This window comes from Ipomoea triloba, chromosome 15 (genome assembly GCF_003576645.1).
Source record: "Ipomoea triloba cultivar NCNSP0323 chromosome 15, ASM357664v1".
In the NCBI taxonomy this organism is placed as follows: Eukaryota; Viridiplantae; Streptophyta; class Magnoliopsida; order Solanales; family Convolvulaceae; genus Ipomoea; species Ipomoea triloba.
This window is the reverse complement of record NC_044930.1, coordinates 15941245-15958217: the sequence shown is the minus strand read 5'-3', so window position 1 is coordinate 15958217 and position 16973 is coordinate 15941245. Positions and strand designations below refer to the sequence as shown.

Here is a 16973-nt window from a genome sequence, read left to right as displayed (position 1 = left end):
AGGCTCAAATGTTAGAAAATCGGGGGTGGTACATGTTGATCACAAATTCAATAACAAAATAAAGTAAAGTAATAAAAGACACAAGAATTTATAGTGGTTCGAAGGTGTATGTAATCCTTCTACTCCATTCTAATCCTATCTCCAGGAGAAATTCACTATATTACAAGAGCCTCTACAAATTCAATTTCCAACAAAGATTCTTAGGCATCAATAAATACTCAATTCTACCTCAATCAATTCATACGCAATCACAAGGGAATATATTCCAATTCTCAAAGCAATTCTAGCCAAGCATGGTCTAGATTGAAAGGCAACAACACTTGAGCTTAGCAATAGAAATGGATGATGAAATTAAAGAGAAAAATGCAGGAATTATACTTAGCTTAAGAGTAATTTACAATCAATCCACAAGATAATCCAATCAAATAAGAAGAACTTCAAGATTGAAGAAGAGTTGTCAATTCCTCTTGAACCCTAGGAAATATCTTCTCTCTCAATTGAAGAGAGTTTAGAGCTTGGTCTGGAAGTGAGAGAATGTAAATCTAAAATAATGGTATGTCCCCCAAAACTATTCCGCCAACAACATTTATAGATAGTAAAACTAGACACTGGTGTTAGGAACTTATTGTAATAGGTTTTGATGATACCAAGTATAATTCACAATCCCCTAAGTCTCGATAGATAGGAAATACCTGTAAGTTCGACAAGTAAACTAAGAGCGAAAATACAACCGGGTAATTGAGCTCAACTCGGAAAATATTTAAGCTTAAGGTGAACTTGTTTGAACATCTTAGAAGTTTTGTGTTGTAAGCCTATAGATAGATCAGAAGAAGGCACGAGACATCACTGGAGGAATAAGGGTCTGCGAGACATCAGCTAAGTCTCAAGACATAAGCAGAGTTCGAGAGATGGAATCTCTCGAGACATCAATCAAGTTCGAGACGTAGGATCAAGACATCAAGTAGTCGAGACATCAACATTGGTCTCGATGAACTGGTACTTCTCCAAAGGACTGAATGACAGTCAACATGCATGGATAAAGTAATCTAAGTTTGGAGAAGAAGAATATCATGGAGATAAAATATTAAGGAGGTGCAGAAAGAATATTATGGGAACTACCAGAAGTGGATGCCACGTCAGAACTCCACAACAAACGGATAGAAAGTGCACCAATCCAAGGTCGGTCTTATTCCCTAAAAAGAGGATCAATGGGAACATAAAAAGAGTAACTTTTGCTAAAAGTAGTAAGTGGAGCATGGACTCAAGAAAGTGGACTATGGGATATTCACTACAAGACAAAAGGCTCAAGTTACAAGACCACCACTCCATGAAACATGCTAAAAATATGCAAGTCCCATGATCGGCATGGGAGACAGATTTCAAACGGAATAATTTTCCCTCCAACGGAATTATTCCTCAACTCTCATATATAAGGACGTGAAGACACAAATTCAGAGAGGTTCGAAAAATTCAAGCTATCATAAGAGGTGTCTAGTTCAAACGTTCAAAGTGCAAGTGCTTAATCTGGAATATCATCCTTGATATTCACAACAGCGAGAAAACACATCTTAGTGTTTTGAGAGAGTTACAAAGCTGAAACTACTACATATCTAGAAGGTGACCGAAGCTGCTCTACAAGGAAGATTATCCAACGAAAGCTTTTGGTCAGATTGGAGATTATTACACTCAACCTGTGATAACCGGAACAACCTTGCTTTGGAGAAGGCAAGAAGAGGCGGAGTAACCTGGGAGCTGTCTTGTGAAGATCCTGAGGCTTGAGGCGGGCTTGGTGATCAAAGCTCAAGTGCTCGAGAGGTGGAGTAACAAAAAGCGGGGCGAAAAACCTGAGGCTTGAGGCGGGCTTCGTGATCAAAGCTCAAGCGCTCGATATTGTACTAAAAAGGGAAGTTTTAGTGCAATCCTTCTAGGGAGTTTCTAGAAGAAGAGTGGACGTAGGCGGGTTGGCCGAACCACTTAAAAATCTCTCTCGCATTTACTTTCTGCTTTTATCTCTCGCTATCTAACTCTCGAACTACACTGCATATAACCATACCTCTCGAACTAACTCAAACTCGTGCTAATTAAAAAGGGGATAACTTTTCCGCTGCGCATAAAACTTTGTCTTCACCTTGTGAGGTATCGGACCTAAACATCCTAAGTCCAATACACACGAGAGGTCGAAAAAGATTTGCAAAATCTTATACAAGTCTATTCACCCCCCCCCCTCTAGACTTGTACCCCATCCCCTTGGGACCAACAATTGGTATCAGAGCAGTTCTCTTATCGATATAAACCTTTGTTTATATTGCCTAGAGATCCTTCTTTGAAAAATCCGTTAAAAAGTTTTCAAAGCACGAGATAATTTTCAATATGGACAGCATGCTGTCGAGACATCTTCTTTTTGATCTTAGCAGGTTTGACGACTGGAAAACACGCATGCTCGCTTATCTATCAGCTCTCCATGATGAGATGGCCGAAGTTATAACTTCTGGACCAGTCAAGATCTTAATGATCAACACTGCTGCAGAGCAAACCAAAGACACACCAAAGTACGTACCAAAACCTAAGGAAGAATGGACAAGTGATGATAGGAAGAGAAACAACCTTGACAACATTGCCAAGGACATACTCTTCAGAGCTATAGACGAAACCATCTTCCCAAGAGTAAGAAAGTGCACCACTGCAAAAGAGGTATGGGATGTTAATTGGTGAAGGTGACGAACATGAAAAGGAGAACAAGCTCACTGTGGCGATGAAGAAGTTCGAGGACTTCAAGATGAAGCCAGGAGAGAGCATCGACAGCATGGAATCTCGGTTCATGAAGTTGTCAACCGAGATTAGTGATATCAAGAAGGAGATCCCACAAAAGGAGCTGAACCTGAAGGTCTTACGAGGCCTTACCAAGGAGTGGGAGATGAAGGTGATCACAATGCGCGATCAGAGGGATCTGAAGAACACCACAACCGACCAACTATTTAGAGATCTCAAAGCCTTCGAATTTGAGATGTTCCCGAGAGATGAGGACGTGGTGGACAGACGAAATGTGGCTCTAGTTGCTGATCAACCATCCACATCCTCAAGGTCAGATCCTAATCCCACAAATCTTTTATCTGACGAACAATTTGCTCTCTTTATGAGAAAATTCAGGAAGTTCATGAAGAAGACACCGGAGAGCAATACAAGTTCACCTTCCTCCTCAAGAAGGAAAAATGAAAGATATCCATCCAGAAGGACGAAGGAAGAAAACCAAGGTCTATGCTACAACTGCAGGAGACCGGGGCATTTCAAGGCCGAATGTCCTTACCCACCGGTAAGCAAATATCAAGGCCAAGAAGGAAAGGATTCCAGGAGGAAAGAGGAATCCAGGGAGAAGCCAACACAAGGAGGCTTCAAAAGTTCATCAAAGACACATTCGCGCAGGAAGGCGCTTGTGGCTGAGGAACTTGAGAAGACAATCGAGGAGTCTGAAACATCAAGCTCTAGCGAGAGCAGCAGCAGCTTAGAGGATGAGAAGGGACTCATCTGTTTATACACTACAGAAGAGGAGGATCAATGCTTAATGGCTATTAACAATGAGGTAACCTCCACTTCTACATCTCGCTGCTCTATCTCTACTTCTCAATGTTCTTCTTTTAGAAGCGATGAGGATCCCTTCGAGACCATGGAATTACTCAGGAGGGACCTCAACATCGCTAATAGCACTCCTGCTAAAGTCCTGGAGGAGAACAAACTAATTGCTGAAAGAGAAATGCTTAAGAATGTCTCGAAAGAGAATTCAGAGCTAAATCTCAAAGTAATCAATTTAGAAGCTGAAATAATCCAACTTAAGGAAGAGTGCAAAGCTCGAGAGACTAGAGAGCTTAATCTTAGAGAGGTTATTGCATCATATACTAATTCCTCCAAAGCTATGGAGAAAATGGTTAATGATCATAGACCTACAAGTGATAGAACCGGACTAGGCTTCCGTCAGAATTGTCTCTCGAGAGATAAGCAGACCAACGGTTTGGGAACTTCAAGTAATGGAGGATCTTAACCCAAACCGAATATGGGTCATAAAGGACCAACAGGAAAGACCAGAGTAGCTATTCACAAACCGTCCCTATACTCCAGCAATGGAAAGTATAGGAAAGTTACGAAGAATGGCCGGGTTAACAATATCGAGAGATCACCTAGCTATCTCTCGCAAGGCCATTCCGAGTACAAGAGAAGCTACATTCCATATAATGCGCCTCAAGGCAAATATGGAAGGTCTGAGATCCATAGAATTAGGAACTCACGAATGGAGGAAGGCAGACACTACCCATCTGATGAGGATTGGTCACAAGAATATGAACTGTGGAATAAACCTCAGTTTCAACGGTACCACGTGACCAAACAGGCCATGAAGGGCATGCTGCGTAAGTTCGAGGTCAAGCCTCAACCTAAGTTGATTTATGCACCTAAGAGGCCCAGAGTCTTTGCTAGCATTCCTTATGATTATCAATCGTATAATGGCTACATTACACCTAGGCCTGGAATAATGGGCCCAAGGTATAAATGGATGCCTAAACTTACTAACCTACAAGGACCCAAAGTTTGGGTACCTAAATCTGCTTGATTTGCATGCAGGACACTAGGGACGTATGGTTCATTGACAGTGGATGTTCGAGACATATGACGGGAAATCTAACATTACTAGAGAACATCCATCCTATCGAAGGTCCCTTGGTGACATTTGGAGACAACGAGAAGAAAGGACGCACGAAGGCTGTTAGTGAGATTCATCAGAATAAATTGGTAATCAAGGAGGTATCATACGTTGAAGGATTCAAGTTCAACCTCCTTAGCACGAGCCGATTCTGTGACAAGGGGTACAAAGTTATCTTCACCAAAAGCAAGTGCCAGATCATACAAGAGGAATCTCTCGAAGTCGTCCTGGAAGCAGCAAGGAAAGGAAACATGTACATAGTGGATTGGAGATATGCCAAACCATCCCTATGTATGCTAGCAAGGAGCAAAGAGGACTTATGCTGGGATTGGCATAGTAAGCTCAGCCACCTGAACTTCAAAACCATCAACAAGCTTACTAAGAGGAACCTTGTGGAAGGACTGCCCAAAGTTACGTTTCGAAAGGAGAAGATTTGTGAGGCATGTCAACGTTGCAAACAGATCAAATCCTCTTTAAAAAACAAAGCCGAGACAACATCCACTAGACCATTAAGTCTCCTTCATATGGACTTATTTGGCCCGGTGGATCCACCCAGCATGAGAGGAAGGAAGTATACTCTTGTGGTAGTAGATGACTACACAAGATTCACCTGGACCGTGTTCACTACAAGAAAATTCGCGAATCGCGACGGAATTTTTCCGTCGCGAATGGGGCAAAATTCCGTCGCGAATCTAGTTTTGCGACGGAATTTTGCCCATTCGCAACGGAATTTATTCCGTCGTCTATCGCCTTGTCGTATTTTGATAGACGACGGAATAATTCCGTCGCAAACTTTCGCGACGGAATATTCCATCGCAATTTTCGCAACGGAACTACTTCCGTCGCGATTTTCGCAACGGAAATTATTCCGATGCTAATTCTGTCGCCATATTCGAAACGAATATTCCGTCGCCATATTTTTTTCCGTCGCAAATCGCGTTGCAAAAAAAACGACGGAATTGTTTTCGGTCGCATTTGTTGTAATAAATATTCCGTCGCGAAATTTATATTTCTGTCGCGATTCCGTCGCCATTTTTGAATATTTTTTAAATTTATATAAAATTAATATTTTAAATAATAATAAATGTTTTCAAATATTAATATAAAACTAAAATCATTTAGACTAGCCACCTTAGTAAAAATTCAAGGCAGTTTTCATTTCTAATTCTCCATTTTTCATTTTCATAGTTAGTAAATGCACCCTGATCATATTAGAATTTGGTGGTCATGAACTCTCAAAGAACTAAGAACTCTAACAATTCAATAAGGCATTGCTCCTTTAAAAATATAACAGAACAACTCAACGTAAGTGAATCGTATAATATTTCTTGCCCTTTACAATTCCTTTACTGGAAACATAAAAGTACTGTAAATTCCTTAAGCAGCTTACTTAGGTGTTCCCTCAATAGCAAAAACTCCCTTGGATTGTTTCATGCTGCATTTCAACTTTACTGATCCAAGCTCTTGTTTCAAAGATTCAATCTTTTCAAGCAAGTCCATGTTTTCCTGGTATTTGACAAAATCAAAATTGAAATTGTGTAAAAAAAAAAAAAAATCTAACAAGGAACAGATTCCAAAAGGGCTACTGCGTTAAAAAAATATGACAGTGATCTCAATGGGCATTATATTAAGTATTTAATTACCTTTCATAATGATTCCAATTTGATATTCATGCCAGTACCCTCCACCCCAGAGGACTGCTTAATCTAGGCACCACATATACCAATACCACATATACCAATACATATAAGTAGGGGTGAGCAAAATATCGGTTAACCGCCCGATAACCGATAACCGAACCGACCGAAAAAGTCGGTTATCGGTCGGTTTCGGTTATTAATATTTAAAAAAATCGGTTTTTCGATGTTTCGGTTATTTTGCGGTTTTGGTGTTTCGGTTTCGGTCGGTGACCGATAACCGACTTACACACATATATATAACCATGATCTGCCACTCTGCTGTTCACCCATGCATTCTACCAAATATTAATAGCCCAAATGACTAGAAGCCCAATATAAAAAACAAATGCCCAAACCACAGCTACTGCTAGTAAATCCCTAAATCCCTAATTCCTAATCCATTATTCCCTTCTCCGGCTCTCAGGTTATGTTCTCCACTCCACAACCACAATGATTATTCACTTTTCCCTCGTCTCTCACCGCTTCTATGCCTAACGCCTTCCGCCCTCAACGACACTCCGGTCAGGCAGACATGCAGTCGCTCCTTCACACCTTCCGGCCTCCACCCTCGCTACCTCATGCGGTCACGCCCTCCGGCCTCCTCCCTCGCTAGTCGCTCCTCAGTCCTCACATCCTCAAACGGTCAGACCTCACCTCAGCTTCGCCCTTCAGAGTTCAGCCAATCAGCCCTCTGTAGACTGCAGCTCTGCTTCACTGATTCACCGACTCACTGCAACTCCAAGTCTCCAAGGCTCAAAGTAAATTTCATTTTTTACATAATTAAAATTAAAAGGGATTTCCTACATTATATGTTGTAATTGTTGCGAATTTAAATTTCTACATATTTCTTACCAAATTGTATCGTGGAGTCTACTGTTAGTGTTTCAAAATTAATTTTGGAGTCTGTGTGTTATTGTGTTTGGAATTTTTAAAATTTTCTTTAATTCTTCATTAATATTTTATGTAATTTTTTTAAAAAAATAACTAATGGAGTTACGTACTGTGTTTGAGACCTTGAGAAAATTAATATTTGAGTTTCAAGTTTGTAAAATTCCAAACTCTGTTACTGGGTTTGCATCATTGTATGATTAAATTGTTAACTAGTAAAATTGTTCGGTTTTTCGGTTAACTGATATAACTGACCGAAACCGATGATCGGTTTTCGGCCGGTTATAGCATTTACTTTGGTCGGTTTCGGTCGGTTATGGTGGTCAAAATTTGTCATCGGTTTTTCGGTTTTTCGGTCGGTTATGTAACCGACCGACCGTTTGCTCACCCCTACATATAAGTGAGAGTTGTCAATTTGAGGCATAGAATTTGTAATTTAAAGGTGCTTCAATCAAGAGTTTCCTATAGCATCATACAAGATAAACAAAATGATTTTGTTTGGTTTTCCTTCTCATTCTTCATAAACTTTTCTATCAGTCATGCACTCCCCCAACCCCCCAGTTCCCACCCAATATAACGATATACAACAACAACAACAATAAGCCACAAATATGTGCACTCACCTCAAGATCAAATTGTTTCCTAAAGGGAACCCAAAGTAGAGGATAAAAGCAGTGTCATCATGTATTCATGTTACTTGATTTTGAGAAAAAATTTTGAATAACTAACTATAACTGCTATCCAATTCTGCAGTCAATATAGTGCAACACAAGAGGAACGAAAGGGTTATACCTGATTAGTTCGGTCTCATCGGTAGAGATGCGGTATTCGATTGTCCAAAGACGCAAGTAGATAGTAAGCCCATCACCATTGCCATAAATCTTGATTAAGATCACCGCGCTGAGTTAGTCTTTGATACATCCAACTTCTATCCATATTACTCATTTATAGATGCCTATATATTTACATTCACATATATTATCAAGATTTTTAAAGTAAAGTATAATAAAAGGAAAATGGAATCAGGAAAGACACACTACTGTGTTTCACATGATAATGGAGATAAAGACACACTACTATTTGAATGACCGGCCACATAAGCCAACTAGAGAACTAGATGTTTTAAATACACAAATCTTTTACATATAAACATGGCCGAGAGTAAGAGAAAACTAGAAAACACCAAAGAAAAATACTCTATATAAAAACAATCATATTACTTAAATACAATGTGGGCTATTGTTCATTATATTGGAAAGAAATTTCGATTGATATTCAAATTAAAGGTTAAACATGCGATATTCAAATTCTCATCCGCCTAATGTCGTTGATTAAACGTTTCATATCTTGGTATGAATCACCACATTCTATAACACTTTGCTTAGCCATATTTGCCATTTTTTCTAACCTCTATAAGAACTCATCTTTCCTGCCCTCCATCACTTCCCTAACCATTCTTATTACACTTTATTAAACTTATAATGGTTTTGACAGCTAAAAGCTTTAAGTAAATCTTGAAATTGTCCATGTATTCTTCCATGCTCGTGGAAGTTAAAATGATTTTCTGACTTAAAAACATCATTCTTTCCTTCGAAGGTTACAACCTTTTTTGGGTTCTGTTGCAGCAGTGATGCAAATAGAGACTTGGCCAGTTTGGATGCTTCAGAATCTCTAGATGTGCCAACTGCATGAAAATGATCTATTCTATAAAGAAGCTAGAAGTAGAGATGATTGCTATATAATTGATAGAAATAATGATATTTGTCTATAAAGATGCACTATCTATCTATCTGTTTCCAAAGGAATAAAGTTTTGAAAAAATATATGTTGAAAGAAAATGAGGTGAAACCCATCAAAGCTGGATCTGAAATACAAATGCATCAAAACGGGAATGAGGCACTGCATCGAAAATACTCTCCTCTAAACTGTGCAATCAAAATCTTAAAACATTGTAGCACCAAATCCACTTCTAAGGACATTGAAGCTTAACAAACCTCACAAATCACTCATTTACTGACCAGCATCAGAAGTACATCACAAGGTAGTTTGTAGGATATTGGAACCTTAATCTAATGAGCATGACCCATAATTGAATACAATACATAAGTGTTAAACTACAGAAATTTTTTTAAAATCCTCCAAATTCCAAGAAAGTAACAAATTTTAAAAGCTCTAATGCAAAGATGGAACCAGTATATAATCTCAAAATATATATAATTTGTAAGCTATATGTAAGCTCTAATGCAAAGATGGAACCAATATTATGTAATCTCAAAATATATATAATTTACTATAAATTAAAGATGGAACCAATATAAGAAACTAGCTAGCACTATATGGAACCAGTATATATAATTTACTAAACCAGTATAACAGAGATGAAACCAGTATATTGAACCAGTATAATTATCACATACGAAGGAATTATCACAGACGAAGGAAATATCAATCACATATGAAGGAATTATTAATGAACTATAACATACCAGGTGAAGGAATTATCACATACCGAGTGAAGGATTTAGCAGTCACAGACGGAGGAGTTCGATCTGCTGCGATGGCGACGGCAACGGAGCTCTGCTGCAATGGTGACGGCGACAGAGCTCTGCTGCGATGGCGACGGCGACGGAGCTCTGCTGCGATAACGACGACGACGGAGATCCAAAACCTCTGCAACGACGTCCACGAGTTACGTATCTTAGGCTGCGTCTAAGCTCTTATCCTAGGATTTTCAATTTAATTTGATTTAACGACACCGTTTAAGTAGAATAAAATAAAATTAAAAAAAAATATTGCGACGGAAGAAATTCTGTTGTTAATTCCGTCGCAATCTTTAGTCAATACATAAAAATAATTTCCTTTCACGACGCATAAAAATTCCCTCGCCATTTCCGTTGCAATTTCGCGACGGAAAAAAATCGGTTGCCTTTTCCATCGCAAATTGGGCGACGTAACTTAATTTCGTCGCAAATTCGGTCGTGAATATTTTGCCGCCAATATTTTGCGGGTTTAATTTCTCTTTGCGCCAAGATTCGCGACGGGATTTAATTCCGTTGCCTTTTCCGTCGTAAAATGGCAACGGAATATATTCGGTCGCAATATCGATCGCTAAATGGCGACAGAATAGTATCCATCGCAATTTTCCGTCGCAATTCGCGATTTTTCTTGTAGTGGTTCTTAACCAAGAAAAGCGAGACAAAAGTTGCCCTACCAAACCTTTTGAAGCAGGTTCAAGTCGAAAAGGATGTCTCGATACTCAAGATTCGATCAGATCAAGGTGGAGAGTTCGTTAACCAAGTGATCGAGACCTACTGCACCAAGAACGGGATTCATCATCAGTTGTCAGCTGCTCGAACACCTCAACAGAATGGGGTTGCTGATAGGAGGAACAGAACTCTCAAGGAAGCAGCAAGGACCATGCTCTCACAAGCCAACATATCATAACGATTTTGGGCAGAAGCAGTCAACACAGCGTGCTATACCCAAAATCGGTCATTGATCGTGAAAGGAGTTGGAAAGACTCCATATGAGTTGTGGAATGGGAGGAAACCGAATGTAAGCTACTTTCACACATTCGGATGCAAATGCTATTTCCACAACACCGGAAAGACTCAGCTAAGAGCCTTTGACGAAAAGGCAGACGATGGAGTATTTCTGGGATACTCATCGACAAGTAAAACATTTAGAGTCTTCAACAAGCGGAGATTGGTGGTTGAGGAATCTATACATGTCTCTTTTGATGATGAAGCATCAGCTAATCAACCATCAAAGTCAATAGAAGCAGCTGAAAGTTATGAGGAAGTTCAGCCGGAAACGATCGAGAGATCAGACTTACTTCTCGATGGGAAGCAGCCGATAGTTCGAGACGTAACAGAACTCTAGTCAGAATCAGATGATGAAGAAACCACAAAGAAGAATGTTCCTGACTCAATTGATCCAATCCAGATCACGGATGATCAACCCACATCCCAACCAACAACCGAGGAGTCAACTGAAGAGCCACAACCCGATCTAAGATGGCTGAGAAGTCATCCCGCTGATCAAGTGATTGGAGATGTACATGACAAAGTGATGAGCACAAATGATGAGTGTAAAAAGGGTGTAATGTCGTTCCGCTGAGGATTGGTGTTATGGCACGAAACTGTGTGAATTACCAGGCACTAAAGTATATGAATTAATAAAATCCAAGCAACAAAGACTAAATGATGTAAAAGAAATCAATTGATTAGGGTGAAAACTATATGGTAAAGGTATGGGCCAGATTAGGGGGATTGTAATCTTGATGTTCTAACCAACTCAGGATTAGGGAAAGAATAATTAACGAAGGGATATATGGGCAATGCACAAAAGAATTCTACTCAGCTACTTTCGTAATCAATAAGAGAATTAGGCTAAAATTGCCCCACTGTCGTGATGCATCAATTATAACATTAAACACCTAAGCATTGTAAGCCCCCAAAATTACCTCTACTTTCATAGCAGGAAAATTAGGTTGAAATTGGTAAGGCTCGAGGTCTGCATCCAACTTTCGTTGTAATGAATCCCTCTCCTAGACTAGCAATTAATTCTGGCCACAAACCAATAACTAGTGCAAAGAAATCCCCAAATCAACATAAACCCTAGGTAAAAGATTCAATCCCTTTATGCAATAATCATAAATCGAACATCAAGATTAACAATGGATCCCTAATCCAAACCCATAAACGAATTACTCCCGCATGATGGGAGTAAACACAGCAAAGCAAGAATAAATAACCATAAACATCATAAGAAATAAAAGGGAAGAGAAACTTAACTGATAAAGAACAAATCCAACTTCAATCTTTGATTCCAATCTTGAAATAAAATAATCTAATGTAAAACTAGTCTAAACTATGCTGGGGAAATATAAACTAAAAGCTAGGGTTCAGAACTCTGTAAGGGAACCTCCTTCAATTGTAGAGAATAGGTCAAATATATAGGAGGTAGATGGGCCTTGGCCCATTAGGCAACTTCCAATTCTTTTCCAACTTGTATTCTTCCTTGTAATTCCCTTTTCTTGCAGAACTTGTCCAAAATGCTCCAATATTCTTCCTTTGTTGTTCCTTGTAGATAAATCAGCACTTGGACAATATAACACACAAACAATTCCCAATTCCACTAGGATACAGAAAATAAACCTCAAAACAACTAAAATAAGGGGTGAATAATTGTACAAAATAGCATATATCGCAAAGTTCGAACCAGATCAGCATATAGAGAAAGCATGCTTGCTTGCTTTCTATCTCAAATAGAGCCTAAGGTGATTGATGAGGCTCTAAGTGATCCAGATTGGGTGCAAGCCATGCAAGAGGAACTTCATCAGTTTGAGAGGAACGACGTTTGGGAACTGGTTCCGAGACCTCATCATCAGAATGTCATTGGAACAAAGTGGGTTTTCAAGAATAAGATGAATGAGGATGGAGTTATTGTTAGGAACAAAGCCAGACTTGTTGCTAAAGGATACTGCCAGGAGGAAGGAATAGATTTTGATGAAACCTTCGCTCCGGTGGCACGTCTCGAAGCCATTCGCATCTTTCTCGCATATGCCGCCTTCAAAGACTTCAAAGTGTATCAAATGGATGTCAAGAGCGCTTTTCTGAACAGACTTCTTGAAGAAGAGGTGTACGTTGAACAACCTCCGGGTTTCTTGAAGGACGTGGGAGCTGACAAAGTATACAAGTTGAAGAAGGCACTTTACGGCTTGAAACAAGCTCCGAGAGCTTGGTATGACACTTTATCCTCTTTTCTACTTTAGTGTGGGTTCACCAAAGGCCTAGTGGACAAAACATTGTTCAGAATTAAGGATGGGGATCATATCTTATTGGTGCAAATCTATGTGGACGATATCATCTTTGGGAGCACCAATCCAGACTTGTGCGAGAAGTTCTCCAGTTTGATGAAAGGGAAGTTCGAGATGAGCATGATGGGAGAACTCAACTACTTCCTCAGACTACAAGTCAGACAACTTAAGGAAGGTATTTTCATCAACCAGGAGAAATACACCAAGGATCTGCTCAGGAAATACAATATAGAAGGGAAATCTTCAGTCAAAGTACCTATGGGAACCTCTCTACGCATCGATGTTGACAGTGAAGGTCGAGAGGTTGATCAAACTACGTATCGAGGTATCATCGAATCTCTTCTTTATTTAACTGCTAGTAAACCAGATATATCCTTTGCAGTAGGTGTATGTGCTAGATTTCAGGCAAGTCCTAAGGAGAGTCACTTAAATGCATCTAAAAAGATTCTTAGATATCTCAAGGGTACGCAAAGTGTTGGACTTTGGTATTCGAGAGGTGGATCTTTCGAACTTATGGGATATTCAGATGCGGACTTTGCCGGTTGCAAAATTGATCGAAAGAACACATCTGGGACATGTCAGTTTCTAGGTGGAAGACTTGTCTCATGGTTTAGCAAGAAACAACATTCGATAGCTACAAGTACCGCGGAGGCAGAATATGTAGCAGTTGGAAGTTGTTGTGCTCAGATTTTATGGATGAAGCAACAATTACTGGATTATGGTGTTGAATGTAAAGAGGTTAAGATTATGTGTGACAACACCAGTGCCATAGCTATTACTCAAAATCCAGTGTTACACTCAGGGACAAAACATATTGATATCAAGTATCACTTCATCCGAGACCATGTTGAGAAAAAGGATATAACTTTGGAATATGTTGCAACGGAGAAGCAACTAGCAGATATTTTCACAAAGGCGTTATGTGAAAATAGATTCTCTCAACTAAGATTAGAATTGGGAATGATAGAATTGGGTTGAACGGTCAAATCTTATCTTCTTGTATTTAGTGCCATGAACTGTTTCGCATGTGAGGAGCGGTTTCATCAACTTTATGGCAGCTTTGGAATTACACAGCATTGAATGGTCATTCATTTAGCATCTCGTGACTCAACAGTACCTACGTTTTTGGGCTATAAATAGAGGGGTCTTCTCAGAAGTTTATGTCATCGACTTCTTCATGGAGAAGAAGAAAGGAAAAGACGATGTACCATTCTGGTATAGAGGAAGGAAATCGGCAGTCAAGTCCAAAGACTTTCAAGGAGAAAACTATCCTGAATCAACTAAGGATGAACAGATTGCGGAGCTTCCTGATAATCCAAGCAAGCATCCTATTCCCATCCAAGGTGAATGGATCCCCAAATGCGAAGAGATCCACGAAGGTGGGATACTGGAGTCAGGAGAAGAGTCTCGTATAAGTGGGACTCCTACAGCTGCACATTCTGGAAAAAGCTCTCCCTCAACCAAATGGAGAACCAAGGGAAAGGGAGAAGGAGCCTGTGAGGAAGGCAGCAGCTGAGCGGTAGAGAAGAACAAGAAGGGTAGCCACCTCTAGTTCTGTAACTAGAATAAATAGAACTTTAGATGGCTAGTTCCTGCTCTGACGTTAGATTCCTATAAGGCTGTCCAAGGCCAAACAAAAGTTTCTAGGGAATCTAATAGTGTATTGATTCATATGTAATGTATCTGGAAATCACTAAATGAACTTAAGGATATGTTCCAAGTGATATCTTTTGGATGAATCAATCTTGTTCTTCTTACAATCTGTGTTCGAAAGATAGTTCGAGAGATACTCATTCAGTTTGCCTATATACGTTATGTCTCGAAGAAAGGGAAGTTCGAGAGATCACTTCGAAGGATAACAAACTGATTCTTTGTGTATCTCTAAATGGAGGAATTAGGAGGGTTAGGGATCATTTACTCGGGGGGAAGATCCTTAACCATTTGAATGCGTTGTTATTAGATATACCAAATCAAGACGGAGGAATAAGGAGGTTTAGGGATCAATCACTCAGGGGGAAGATCCTTAAACTAGCACAGCCGAGTGTTCACCATCGAAAGGTGAAACTGATTTATTCAACGGATATATGTGGAACGGCTAATTTGGAAATTAATGTTAGCCACGTGGTCTTCGGTTACTGACGGTTTTCCAAGTTTTAAGGGCGCTATCTTGTTTAGTGGGAGCATGCTTATAAAGTTATCTTATTTTATAACCCCACCTTCTCATCCTAAACCGTCACACACTTTCCCAAAAATACCCTCACCATATCATATGCACATAACCGTTATAGAAGGGTCTTTCTGACCTTTCAATTCGTTTAAATCAACCAGGATCACTTGTCGGGTCAAACTCTCAACCCTACCCACATATCCGACCCAAATTCACAAGATATAAAAGCCAAATCCATCATCCTTACCCAGATTCAAGCTCAAACCGAATACCCAAAAATCCCCAAATTCCAAATACTGTACACATTCTCTCCAAAACACCAAGCTTTCAACAATGGCTTCCGATTCATCATCGTCAACCTCATCTTCCGAAGCTTACCAGAGGGAGTTGGCCCACATTCGAACCCTCATCAAGCAAGTCAATGCAGGAAGCATTCTTGACAGAGAAGGTTTCGTCAATCACTCGACGAACCCGAAGATAGCAGAGAAGGTCCTGAAGAAGTTCGAGAAGGCAGGGCTCATGAAATATATGACGCATGACTATCGAACCATCCACGACCTCGACTTCACCGAGTGGTTCGCAAATGCCAAAGTCACAAAGGGCAAGATTGAGAGCCGTTTCAACGAGATTGACATTACAACATCCGTTAATGACCTTAGAGCTGCTTTCGACTTTCCTACATCAGAGGAAGCAGTAAAGAATCTCTCGGATTACAGTCTGAACAAGCAGGCGTTTTGGGACAAAATTCGATTGGAGACGGCACCGTCCAACGCAACCTCTGCCCTCCGCAAGTTCCATTTGAAGGAGAGGTTTGCAATTACTGCTGACCTCATCACGAAGTTCATCCTCCACAAGGTGTCTGGAACCGATGAGATGAATCTGGACATTTTCAAAATCCTCCATGCCATCTGGAACAACGTTCAAATGGACTGGGCGCACATCATCTTCAACTTTCTAAAACTACAAGTGCAATGCTCAGTTTCAAACACCAACCAGTCGATCAGTAAAAAGGTTGGTTTCGGTTTTGTTGTTCAATATTTACTGAGTTTAAAGGGTTTGCAGTTGAGGGAAGGGAGAGAGATTCATCGAAATACCTATATGGGTAGGACGAAATCTCAAGCTCCAAAGTCTAAGGGTGTGAAGATTGCACCCTCTCCCTCAAAGCCTAAGGGAAAAGGCAAAAGGAAAGCCCAATCTGTGGAGGAGGATTCTGATAATACACCACTGGGTGTACTGATTAAGAGGGTTGTTTTGCCAAAAAGGGCTAAGAAGGCCAATTCAAATGCTGTCACCAAGACTCGAGAGGTGACACCCTCTGTGTACAATGGCCGCTGAGGTTGAGAGAGTGCCCCCTACCAGGTCCATCTCGGGTGAAATTGTTGTTGATCTGCATATTGATGGTGCTGGTAATGCTGATGAATCTGTGGATATGTCTCGAGAGGAGACTCGAGAGTTTGATGGCACTGGGATCAATGATCCAGTGCAGGGAAATGTAGAGGAACCACGAGAGGTGGTTCGAGAGATAACGGTTCCAGCAGTTGAAGTTCGAGACAATGTGGAAATTGCTGCTGATGATCAGGGCTGTGTGGTCAGGGACCCAGTGCAAAGTGCTCAGAATGTGGAGCTCACAACAACTGAATCCGCTCAAGTCGAAGGATCTATTGCCAGAGTGATAGCGTATGTGGAGCCAAGTGACGATCTCTCTAATCAGGACCGAGAGCACAGTGAACG

At 40.2% G+C, this 16973-nt stretch overlaps 1 long non-coding RNA gene across 1 annotated transcript; it reads right to left on the bottom strand.

Annotated features, from left to right (window-relative positions):
• Window positions 1–5931: 5931 nt before the first annotated feature.
• LOC116006369 lies at window positions 5932–9943 on the bottom strand. The gene is made up of 3 exons (XR_004095123.1): window positions 9764–9943; window positions 8047–8209; window positions 5932–6193 (listed from the first exon to the last, which is right to left on the bottom strand). It is a non-coding gene; the product is annotated as an uncharacterized LOC116006369 (long non-coding RNA).
• Window positions 9944–16973: the final 7030 nt, after the last annotated feature.